Genomic DNA, 13,368 nt, shown 5'->3' with positions numbered 1-13,368 from the left:
GTAAAATCTCTTTACATTTTATAGAAATAAAAATATTTTTGTTTATTAATAAGACATCCAGGTCTTTCAATTTAACTTGTGTAGTTAAAATTTTTTGAATAAAATTTTTAAACAACATAAAAAATAAATGATTATTCTACAAGTTGAAAAGTTTGTTTGTTTTATCTTTGAAATTAATCTTTATCGTTCTAAAAATACAGAGTTATCAATCATAAATAGTTATAAAGAACTTATCAAAAAATTCAAACCATGGTTAAAATTCATTGAGCATGTCATAAAAATAGTGAATATTTCAGCTGTCTTGCATAAGTTTTCAATTCTAACAGCTATTGATTTTTTAGGTATGAGAAACTTTGATCTTTCTAAGAATAAGATCTTAAAGTTTAACATCACTTTCATTTTAACGTTTTAATGTAGCCTGTAACTTGATCTTAAAACTTGTTCATGTTTATACTAGTTCAACTAAATCTATTAATTAAATCATCAAATAACAAATTTATAAAATGTAAATTAAAATTTATGAGATGGTAAACATCTAATATATAAAATTTTAATTAACAACAATTAAATGTTCAAGTTAAAGTCACGAACCAAAAGTCTGCTTTGACACATTCACAACTTTAATATTTTATTGTACTTGAATTTACAAACAATAAAAACCTAACAATCTGCATTTTAGTTTGTGTATTGTTAGTATTTTAAAAGTTGCCAAAACATTTTCCTTATGTTTATTAAGTTTCAATTAAGTAATAGTTACCATCATAGTTGTTTGAAAAAAAAAAACTAAAGTTTTTTTCACAGTCTTTCTCATGCATGATGCCAGGAAAGGCCACCGTCCGCTCTGAAGGAAAATGATAAAGTGGAACACCAAATAAAAAAAACTTCCGGGAGTCTTAAGTTGCTCAATACTGCCAGAGTAAGTTAACTGATTTAGTTTTAAAAGTATACATAAAACAATAATAATTGATCAATATATTAAAAATCATTTTCTACAGTTTCTGTTTTCAATTGTACTGCAATTTTGTTTTATATTTAAAGTGACTATTTTGTTAAGTCCTTACACAGTCTTTTGCATTAACCTATAAGCTTTGTACAAAACTTTAATTTATAAAAAAATCACATTCGACTTAATATACTTATCAAAATTAAGTTATTTTGAACTCATGCATCCATTTAATTACGTCATAATTAAAAAATCTAGTTACAGTACACAATTAAAAAATATTGATTAAGCTGTTTATTTATTTAGTTTTCAATATACTCATGAAACAATTTATTACTTTTTTTTTAAAGTTTGTATACATTTTTTAATGCTTTCAGTAATAGTAGCTTACGATATTATAATAGTTTTCATTTTTCATACACTGTTTTGTTTATTGAGCTAAATTTTAATGTAATTTGAAACGTTCTTCTCATGGTTGTAGCAGATTTCATGTTGTTATAAGTATGTAGTATAACATTCTATAATTTTAAAGCTGGTAGGAATATAGTTTGTATACTCAGCTTAACATTGCTTTTTTCATTTGTTAGAATAACGATTTTTTTGATTGAACCTTTATTACTTCTCATTTAATTTTTCACAATTAATTATTGTTATGATTTTAGATGAAACTCGGTTTTACAATAAGTTATGAATTTTTTTTTGCTTATTTTAGAGGTATAGATTTTTTGGTGTTTTTGAAGTAGTAAACCAAATATATTCTTGAATTTTTATCGTAACTTCGACCAATTCTAAGCTTAAAATTTTTTGAAATGAAATTAACAGACCACTTCAAATTGTTTTTTTAGTTTTTTAATGATAACTAACTAAATGGAAAAATTTAAACAGAATGCAGATGACACTGAAAGGAACAACATGTCATGTTCAAAACACCTAATCAGATTTTTTCTCTTATATTTTTGTATTTCTTTGCGTAAATAAAAATTTTAAAACTGTTTTAAGAGCTGATTATTTTACTTGTTGGATCACTGATACCTCTAGATAAGAATTTTAAAAACTCCAGGTAAATTTCGAGACGTAAAAGTCCCATAGATTATCTATTTTATGCGCACATTAAATAGGAGAAGGTAAGAATGTCTCATTAAGATCCTAAGTTTTTTTTTTATATATCTTTAAACGAAACTTATTTAACCTGTTATTATTTTTTGGAAAGTAAAACCCTTTCAATTTTAGTTTTGAAAACGTTTTGCTTAATACTAAAGTAAGGTTTTATTTTTTTTAGTACGAAAAGATCAACTTGATAAACATTTCGCGGGTCGGGCATGTAAGTAAAAAATTGTTAATTAAGAAATATGGTAAATTAGTTAAAAATGTTGTATTTATATATGCATATCGGTGTGCAGTGAAATAGGGCAGGAACTGGCATTTATTTTGAAATAACATAAAAGTTCGGTCGTATTTAACAGTAAAAAGACTTCATTTTTCTACAGTAGGGCTGGGCAAAGCTTTTCAATCAACGGGCCGGATCCGGAAGAATTTAGTTTTTTGCGGACTTATTTGAATTAGTAATTTAATGAATCCAGCCGGATAATGACTTTTCGGATGCGGCCGGATATCAATAAGAAAATTTTATCGAATTGAACTAGATACTAATATTAAATTAAGGTCGGATTTTATTTAGATAAAAGCTTCGGATCCGGCTTTGATCTAATTTTATGGATAAAGCTAGTCAATTTTTTAAATCCTTTTAATTCAAGCAACATTCCCAAGTCTGACAACTTAAGATGTAGGTTAAGACACGTCACATGTTTATATAATGTAGAAATAGAATTGACAAAGGTACGTATGTCAAATATCAATCTTCAAAAAAAATTTGATTAAGGTAATTTTACAATAGGATATTTCAACTAAGTTAGACCGACACAAGACATTAGTACTTATTATGTTAAAAGCTACTTTCAAACATAATTCTAAAATCGAATGCATACAGTATTGTTTTGTAAAAAAGTAAAGCAAAAATTGTATATATTTTTTATAAAATAAACACTTTTCCGAGCCGGTCATTACTATTTGCCGGGGCCGGTCATTTTTACTTTGAGTGCCTGATCTGTAGACTCTACAGCTTAAGCAATGTGATTAGTTAAACAGTATGTCAAGTAATTATTAGTTTCAGAGATTAAGTTTTTACCACAAAAGCGTTTGGCATTGTAAAATTATTTATTTGAAGTGTACATTGCGAACCGCATGTTGCATGCGGGCTACAGTTTTCTGATCCATTAATAAGAGTACTTTTGTTATAAACAATCTTTATTTTATATACACCAATTGTTATCAGGCTAAATTACCACGCTGGCTAAAGACGTTTGTACGTTGCTGAACCCTAGTCTTTATAAGTTTATTAATCATTTAGATCCTTCTTCTGGTTATGTATATAAAAGATGTGTTTTATACGACTTTTATTGAAAAGTAGCAAGTGATTACATGACCGTTTCTACGACGGTTTTATTTAGTTAAAGATCTTAACAAGTAAACTAATTTAATGTCAGTAAGATTTCTTTAGTCTGAATTCGTGTTTAATAGTAAATATTTTCTCCTGCTAAAGTGATTATGTTGAAGCTATGTAGACTAATAAGTGCTGTTTGTTAAGTAGAAGATGGTTAGTCTGACTCAACCTTTTTTGATTTACGATGTCTATTTATTGCCATTTTACTAACAAGTGTAGAACTATGTTTTACGATAGTTTTATGTTACATGTATAGTGATCCAAATAAATTTGTTTTTACCACTACTCGAGTGAATAATTTAACTCATCAATTTGCTTAACGACTACCTTAATGAATATATTTTACATTTGTTTGTACCTACAAATGAGTTATAAAATCTGTTTATATAAAATTATTTCTTTTATCGTTTAGTTGAACATCAATTTGTTTCTGAAAATTTAATATTTAAATTTACTCAGGCGGTTTAAGTTTTCCTTGGTTGAAATTTTACTTTACCAAGAATATCAAAGTATATACAATTAACTCGTCAAAAGCAACCATTAAATTTTTGTTAAATGTATAAAAAATGTTTAAAGTCGACTTTTGATTCAAAGAAATTTCACATACCTGTTGAAAAGCTTTGATGGTAAAATAACTTACATCCCTTCACTTTGTGTACATACAATTTTTTTTTATTGAACGACAAAACAAAGCTCTCAAAAAGTTTAGTCCAAAGACCCGGTGTACAAAGTTGTACTCGGTTATCGAGGCATACACCACTATGGCTACAGCTTAATGTCTTGTTATTGTTATATGCTTGATTCGACAAAGCTAAAATTGTCATAGTCTTTGATAAATAATATATTTTTATGATAAAATAAAAAGTAGCTTTAAATGTCAATAGTTTCTTATATTTCTGACCTTACTCTAGCTTATTGTTTAAGTTTGCGCTTTCAACTGCAGTCTTGGTCAACAGAAGTTATGTTTGACAAAGCTCAGTGTAAAGAAAGAACTTTCGGACTCGAGAACTTGTATTTATACTTTTGTATTCATTCGTCAGTTAGCTGTTAAAAGGCTTTGTAATCCTTTTACTACCAGTATACAATTGTAATGGCTTTGTATATCGTTTATAAAAACAGCCTTAATTTTTGAGCTTTTATCTTGAAAAATACTTAGTAAAATAAAGTTACCTGCCGTTTGAGAACGCATTACTCTGTCAAAAATTCAAAATCAAAAAGCAGATTACTTCGTAAAAAATTGATATAAAATAATTAAATTTAGTTATTAGAATCTGTTTATAATACTATTTATATACTCTATAAACTTATTTTAAGCTTTACATATTTGAAATAATATGTTTTGGTTTTAAGAAAACAAATAGAGAGATCTCAACTGCTGGAGGCGAAGTAATATATTTATTCTTTCAAAAATTTATTTTACAAATAGAACTATTTGAATTCTTATCAATTCTATTTTTATTCTATTCTTATTCAAATTTTCTATTTGAATAAGATGTATTTAAGCACTGACGAGGTCTTTGACCGAAACTTAGTTTGTAAAATAAATTTTAAAAATAAAACATTTTTAATGCTTGCAATTACGAAACAAAATACACTGCAGTTGTTTGAAGTTGTATAAGCTTCAAAATATTGTGTTGTTTTTAGTATTAAAGTTTTAGTAACAGACAAAATATACAAAGATTACATTTATCTGATAAACATGGGATATAAAAAATAAAACTTTTCATAGAATTGAACCATTACTCAGCAACAAGCTACAACTGAAGGTACTTTGCTATATTTAGAGGTAGTATCTATTTGTTTTAAAAATCTAACTATAAGCACAATGGAATTGTATTCCTATATATAGTTTAATACGTTTGAATCTTAAACAAACAAAGTATATAAAACAGTTTAAACTAATTAAAAATGTTTATATGAGTAAAACTATGCATAAAAACCAAAAGAATATCACGAATAAATAATGCTCAATAGTATACAGATAAAATACAGTTTAATAAACAAATTATTTATAGGTTAACCTTAAATATGAACTAAACAAAATTAAATTGTTACTAATATATACTTTTTTTATTCAAAATAAACAATTTTTTACAAAGACTCTGCATGTTTTTGTATTAAAATATACAACAACAAGATTTTAACCTATTACTACATTTTTTATCTATAGTGGTTTCATCGTATAACCAATTATTTTATATACTTTCACTCTTTCGCGATAAAACAATTAACTTTAAACGTTACGAATATATTTTAAAGTAAATAAAGCATCATATGTCATTAACGGTTTATAAGCACAGTATTAATAAGAAATAAATAGGGTTATTGAGCTCAAATTAAGGTCAAATAAGCAAACTTTCGATAAATTGTACTAATTGTGAAAAATATTTTTCATCCGCTAGGTGGCGCCAAGGAGTCAACAGTTGACCTTTGACCCTTCACCAAATTTGATTTGAAAAGTAAAAAATTAAAATTATTTACGGGTTTTCTGTCCACACGGGGTCGCTGTTTCATCATCAAATCTAAGCCGAGAAAACATATATTTAAAAGAAAATAACGTTAAAAAAGATGTACTAAAATCTGTTTTTTATAGAATTAAATTTTCTAATGAAAAGCAAAGTTGATACTTATAAAGATAAAGTTTAAAAAAAAAAAAACAAAAAAAAAAACATCTTTAAAAACTAAGTAGTTAGAACTAAAGCTGCATCATATAGTTAATAAATAAAGCATAAATTATTAAAAAGTTTCCTTTTACAAACCGGCTTGTAGTTTTTATTACCTTTTAATTCTATTTGAATCAAGTAGAAATTTTATAAATATTCCAAGAGCAAGTTTATTAAAATAAGTGAGAACACGTGAAAAAAAACCATTTTTTTAAATAACAAAAACATATTTATTTCTTCATAAATCATCAGGAATTGCAATAGACACCACTCTAAACCCTGTCTTTAACATAAACGTATACTTTTTTCTTGATGGTCTCTTTTAAGCAAAACTAATATTCGATATTCAACATTTCGTTCAAAAACTTTGTTGCTCTGCTACAAGCAAAACATCCTTAAAAAGTTCCCTAACTAGAACAACAATAAAAACTAGAGCTTCAAAGTTTTACTCAAAAAGGCCATTTATGTCATATAATTACAAGTCACATGACGGTGCATTAAAAAAGACTTTCAATGTCATGTTTGTGGGAAGTATTTTTCGAAAAATCTAACCTAAAGAAACACTTATTTATCACACTAAATATTAACTTCTAAAAGTGTAAAATGTTCTACTCAAAAAGTTAAATGTTTTACATTATACAAATAACTAACTATATATGTATAAAAATTTCTAAATGAATGTAACTAAAAGTTATTTGTATACTACTGTAAGATTTATTTTTCAAAATTTGTAACTTTTTAGTAAAATAATTTTAGATAGTTGGATACTTGTATATAAACATTAATAAATAAATAAACACTTATAAAAAAAAACCTATACAAACAAAAGTTACTTGCTTAAAGTTAACTTGGTAAATTTTGTTGATATGTTGATTTATTTGTAATGGTTTGAATACTGCATCAAGTCATTTCAATTTTTATTTAATTTAAAAGTATAGCTAAGCACACGTTTTTGTATCTTGATAAACTTATTTAATTTGTGTTTACTTTATTTTAATTGTATTTAAGACTATGTGATTAAAATTTCTTTTAGCGGTATTACTAAAAAACTTTACAACAGCTAATACTTTACTTTTTAGAACAACAGCTAATATTATAAAACTTTTTAAACCATCTGATTATTTAGATTTTCTTTTCACTTTATTTAGTGATGTACTTTGCTTTTCGTTTTAAAAAATTCAGATATTTTTTAACTATAATTTTATTCTAAGAAACTTAGTTGAATAGAATATATCCGCTTGACGTTCATGTTTACAGAACTGCAAAACTTATACACTAGTTTGAAATGTAAAACATCATTGAAATGTATACAGTAAGTATGTGGTAGTTCAATTAAATAATGTTTACTACTAAATTAAAAAGGTATAAGATTATAAGTTTTAGATATGTTATATTTATAACTAGCAAATTAAGTAATAGTAAAAAAGATTGTTCATTCAAAATAAGTAATCTTTATGTTACAACACTAACACTTAAAACACTTTCTAGTATAAAAAGTTATGTTTTTATAGTAAAAAAACCACCAATTACTTTAATTTTATAAAAATTGAAATATAGTAACCTTTTTCTTCCACTAAACTTTCATAGTGTATTAAAAGGTTATACTCAGAAAGAATAACTGCTCTAGTTTAAAAAAAACTTAACAAATTTGTTTATTGACATAGCCATGTATTGAATTAAGCTTTCTTGGGAGCTATAAATAAAATAGTTGTAGAAGACCCTCTAAAGCTATGGGTCTGGTCTATTTCGTATGAAATCATTTTTGCACGACGTTACTTTTGTAAAGGTATCAATTTTGCACGAATATAATTTACATAGCCTAACATTTGCACGAGTTGTCACTTTTGCACGTGTGCTAATGTTGTACGGTTGACTTTTGTGTAACATTAAAGAAACTAAAATTTCTTTCGTGCAACTTATTATACAATGTTGACGACTAGTACAAAAAAGTGACCGATTTTTACCGACGCCGTTTAAACGTGTCTACTCTAACATAACTGACACACGTGAAAAGGTTTCGCCGTTCGGCAGTGATGGACGTGAAAAAGTGACTGTTTATGCAAAACTATCAGTTTCTCATGCAAAAGTGACCTTTGCTACACTTTTGAAGCCTACCAAAAAGCTAATAAGGCTAATAGTTATAAAAATTGGTAGAACAAAATTTTTTATTAGCTTTTATAGTGTTAGTTAAAGCGTTTGTTAAATTAATATAATATACCCACTTTCAAAAATGTTTTGTTTTACTTATTTATTAAAAAAACAAACAAAAACTTTTATAATTTCAAGTCCTTGACGAGATATTAAACTGAGTTCATGGTGACTTTAAAACCAAAAGATTTTTTGTAAATCATGTCGTTTGACTAAATGTTTTGAGCGCTTATTTTTCGTCGCTCAATAAAAAATAAAAACCCTATTTTTTAATAATTACACACTAATTAAATTAACAGGTGAAACGTTAGCTTATTTTTAAGTAATAAAGAGGAAGTGTTAATAACTTAAAACGTGCGTACTCAAGTGAAATGCGTACCTAAAGCTGGAAAGTTAATTGAAAAAATTATTTTAATGCTAAGAATATGAACGTTTTTTACTCATCATAAAATGATCAAATTCGTTACTTAAGAAAATAATCTTCTTTAAAGTTAAGTTATCAACAAGTTATCGAGAGGGCAGCAAGTTATCAAAACTGTAGCCTGTAATTAACCATAAAACTCGCAGAACACTTTAATTTACAAAGTTATACACACACTTATTTTGTTTGTTCAACCACCATGCTACTCACAATACTTATTTGTTTTAATAGCACCACAGTTTACACAGAATTAACTTTTTTAATGTTACTTTTGATACTGATTTTTGATCTTCGTATCAATTTTAATTAATAGGAAATTAATTTAAGTCATGAGTCGATTTAATTTTTAATTTTATTTTGCTTCTCATTTCTTGAAGTACACATTAAACTTTACTTTACGCAGATAACAAGCATTTAACTAGTAATATAAAATTTATTAGATTAAAGGTTGATACAAAGTATTCTAAAAAAAGTGTTGATAAAAAACGTGCAGGTTTTACTACTTTTTATCAAAGCTTAACTAAATTTTACCAAATTTTTTTTTAATAAAAAAACTAAATCTTTATAACCAAACATCTATATATAGATAATTAATACAATAATAATTAATATTTTATTTAACTTAACATCTTTTTGTAAAGTTTAGTGGTGTAATAGGCATGCATCAAAACTAACATTAATTTAAGTGTATTTTTAAAAAACTAAAAACTTATGTCATTGCTTAGTTTTTCTAATACATTAAAAATAAGAAGTTGTAGTTTTTTGTTATATTTTTTAAATATATAAACAAAATAACAGCAATATGTGCGATTGTTTAAAAAAAATGCTTTTTTGGACATCTTTTAACAAGGCCTCACATCGCAAACAGTTAGATGACATAGAAATTGAAATACAACGGTTAGGAAAGGAAAAAAATGAAGAAACTGAAAAAGAAAATGCTACTATAAGCGATCTTAATATACAAATTAAAGGTTTAAAACAAGAAAATGATATCTTACAAAAAAGAGCTTTACTTACACAAACACAAAATGAGAAAATTAAAGAAAAAAATGCTGCTATAAGCGATCTTAATATACAAATTAAAGATTTAACAGCAAAAAGAGATGACTTACAAAATAGAGCTGATAACAATTTCGACTTACTTACACAAGCAAAAAATAAAATTCAATTAATAAAAGAAAGTTGGGACAAAGATCAGACAAAATTAGTTAAATATGAAGCATTAGTAGCAAGTTTAGAAAGAGAAAAAAATGAATTAACCTTAAATTGTGAATCTTTAGCTGAAAAAAATTTAGAAATAGAAAAACATATTAAAACTCTTACTTCTGAAAACTATCAAAAACAACAACTTATTGAGAGTTTAAATGAAAAATTAGATGAAGCGCGTGAGGTATGATTCTATAAATGAATTAACTGTTAAACTAAATTAAGGAAAAAAGAGTTAAAATTAAACTAATATTTAGAACTGTTTATAATATTAACCTTTTTTCAATGAACTTTAAAAAAACTGGGAAGCTTTTTATTCTTTACAGAATTTGTTACAACCTGCATAAAGTTTGAAAATTTATTGTAAAACAATTTTTCTATCTTGTTGTTTTTTAAAGGCAGTAAAGGTAGTAGTTTTAACTGACAAAACCAAGAATTTCACATTTGGCAACATGCTCTCGGAATTAGTTCCTAATAAATTAAGAAAAGATGAAGTTAAAAAAGCAACGATCAAAGATTTATATTTTCTCACAAATTATCAGGTTATTTTAACACTTCAAAAACTTAAATTATTATAAAAAAATGTATTTTAAAAATAGTTCTAATAGGTTATATAAACATAATATAACAAAATATAAAACAGCGTAATAAATGGTTTTCAGGTAGACAATTTCGAACATCTAGCTGTGCAGCTAAATAAAAAATTTCCTTACATCAAAGAAATCGAGCTGCACACTGTCCGTAGTATAAAATCGAATGATCCTAAGAAACCACCAAAAGATAATTTAATTCAAAAACTTAAAGCCGTCGAAAAAAAACTGAAAAGTAAAAACTTATTTAAAAATATCTTGTTATTATTTTACTATTGAAAATACTTCTTAAAATTTAAATAACATTTACACTTAATTTTAAATAAACTTGTTATCAGATGTCTCCTTAAGAATATTATGTGACCAAGAACATTACAGAGAAAGGAATATAGTACAACCTACTCACGATCGTAGCATGCTGTGAGTTTGAAATCTAGTTATATTAGGGTGCTTATTTTTAGGTTATTTCGATCATACAACTTAATTTTTTTTCGTGTTTTATGAACTTGTGAAAAAAAAACCCTGTACGAAATTTAGATGATTTGAATAAACTCTAACATCGACTTAATCGATTCAAAAACAGTAAAAAAATAAAATGTATATGACACAAATAATGCTACCTTGGACTTTTAAGATAAAATTTTTTACATCAGGCTAATTATCACACAAACAAATTGCTAACTTTTAAAACAGTTAAATAAAAATTTATGTTAACATATCTTTTTTTTGAAAAAAATTGAAAATCAAGAAAACTAACAAAAATTAATAAAAGTTACATAAAACTTAGAAACTTCGCAGTAAAAGTTACGTCCAATCGTTTTGAATTGTTCACAATGTGTTTGTGTTACAAATAGCCTTAGATAAAAAATTCGCCTTACAACTCAAATATTGCATTTTTTAGATCAAATAAATTTTGCTTTGGGTAGGATTTTTTTAAAAATTGATTTAGCCGAGGCTAAAAATTCTTCAAACTTTCTAAAATTTTTCACAAGTTTTTTTTTATATTTTTGAATCTAGAATTTTTTTATGCCAGAAAATGAAAATTGGTCATAAAAATAAGCACTTTAAAGTATATTGGTTAAATAATTTAAATCTATTTAGTTTGTATCTGCTTGCACATGTTGAATTATCAACCTAGTTCCCTTCATTAGATAAACAGTATAATCTTAATAGAATTGAAATAGATAAAACTTTTAGTAATTTCAATTTAATTATACTAAAAGCAATTTGTATTTTATAAATAAATTCCTGTTTGATGAAAGAAAACAGATTTTGACTATACTGTCTTTTTTCGTAATATTTTGTAAATGTTATTTTTATCTACTGATATATAACTTTACTGTATAGTAATTATAATGTAAGTAAACTTAATTTATTTTAATTGTTGCTAATTGATTTTCTCTTAATTTAGTTAAGCAACGTTTACTTATGTAAATTTTTAATTAATTACCTAGTTTATGTATTAAAACTTAAGTCTAAATCCAATACTCATATAGCAGTCTAATTAAATTTTTTAATTTTAGTCTAGATGATGTATCCGTCCCCTTTGTTTTTGGAAGGGGACTGGATTTGTACGATGAAAATAAGAAGCCGCGAAATGGTTACGTACTTTCTATAAATCCTAAGTACTGCAAGTTTTGTACTCAAGAATTTCCTGGCTCTGTTAATTATTTTTTATAAATCTTAAAGTGTTATATAAGTTCATGTTGCAGCCCTTATTTTTAAAACAATAAAAGACGTTTGGGGCTAATTTATATAAAAGTTTTAAATCGTATTTAACCCTTTAAATAGGTTATCAATTGTCTTTTACCATTATTATAAAATTTGCAGTGTTAGATAAATTACAAAACAAATTTATAAATGTAAAACAAAAAAAAATATATATATAAATTAAAAAAAAAAAAACAAAAAACAAAAAAAAAAATATATATATAAATTAAAAAAAAAAAAAAAAAAAAACAAAAAAAAAAAAAAAAAAAAAAAAAAAAAAAAAAATGGGTCATTGAGTTGTTTGGTCGAGGAAGTAACTTTTATTTTAGGCAGCTGCACTTAAGTATTTTGCTTAAGTGGCCTGAAACAACTGTACCTTGACCAGCCACTCAACTAAATTTATTCTCACGTCTGCCTCCTCGTGGCATGACCCGGTAAACCGCCTCAGCTGGCGGGCCAAACGGCGTGGGAATAAATTTAATACAAATGTTAATTAAAACCTGGTTAAAAGTAACAAAGTGTATAATTTTTATTAACTTTTACAGTATGACTTAAGGTTTTTTTAAATGGTTAATATTTAAATTCCTACCTTATAATATTTTATGTGGTCAGTTTTAACTGAGCAAACTTGATTTATTACAATTTTCAAAATGTAAAGGTAAGTAGAAAATGCATAAATACTAGTTTAATTTTTTTCAGTTTTGTAAACTACCTTTAAACTTGTTAATATAAAGATAAAAAATACAAAGATAACAAAAAATGTTAAAAAGTTAGGAATAAAAATTAAAAAAAAAGAATTTATCTTCATATAATCAACACTATGCATATTAAAGTATCAGTGTAAACAAATTATATAAAATCATAAGTGAAACAACTTTTACTTACATGTATGTATAGCTGTTATGTATAGCTCCAGTAAGCTAATAAAAATAAAAACATTTAAAAAGTTATTTTTTTCAAGCAAAGCTTCGGAAATACATTTTAATAAGAATCTTAGCTTAAAAAACAAGATAGATTAGAGGTTTAATATTAGTTAAACTAAGTTTACTAAATTAAAGATTAAAAGTTTACTTTAGCGTGTTTATACATTGTTTTTATTATCATAGTTAATGTGGACATAAAATGCAGTAAGCTATTAAAAAACAAATTGAGGTTCAACTAAGACAAACATGAAAGACTTATTCTAC

Source organism: Thalia democratica, chromosome 6 (assembly GCF_965202585.1).
Source record: "Thalia democratica chromosome 6, ktThaDemo2.hap1.1, whole genome shotgun sequence".
NCBI lineage: Eukaryota > Metazoa > Chordata > Thaliacea > Salpida > Salpidae > Thalia > Thalia democratica.
Note: the sequence above shows the minus strand (reverse complement) of the source record.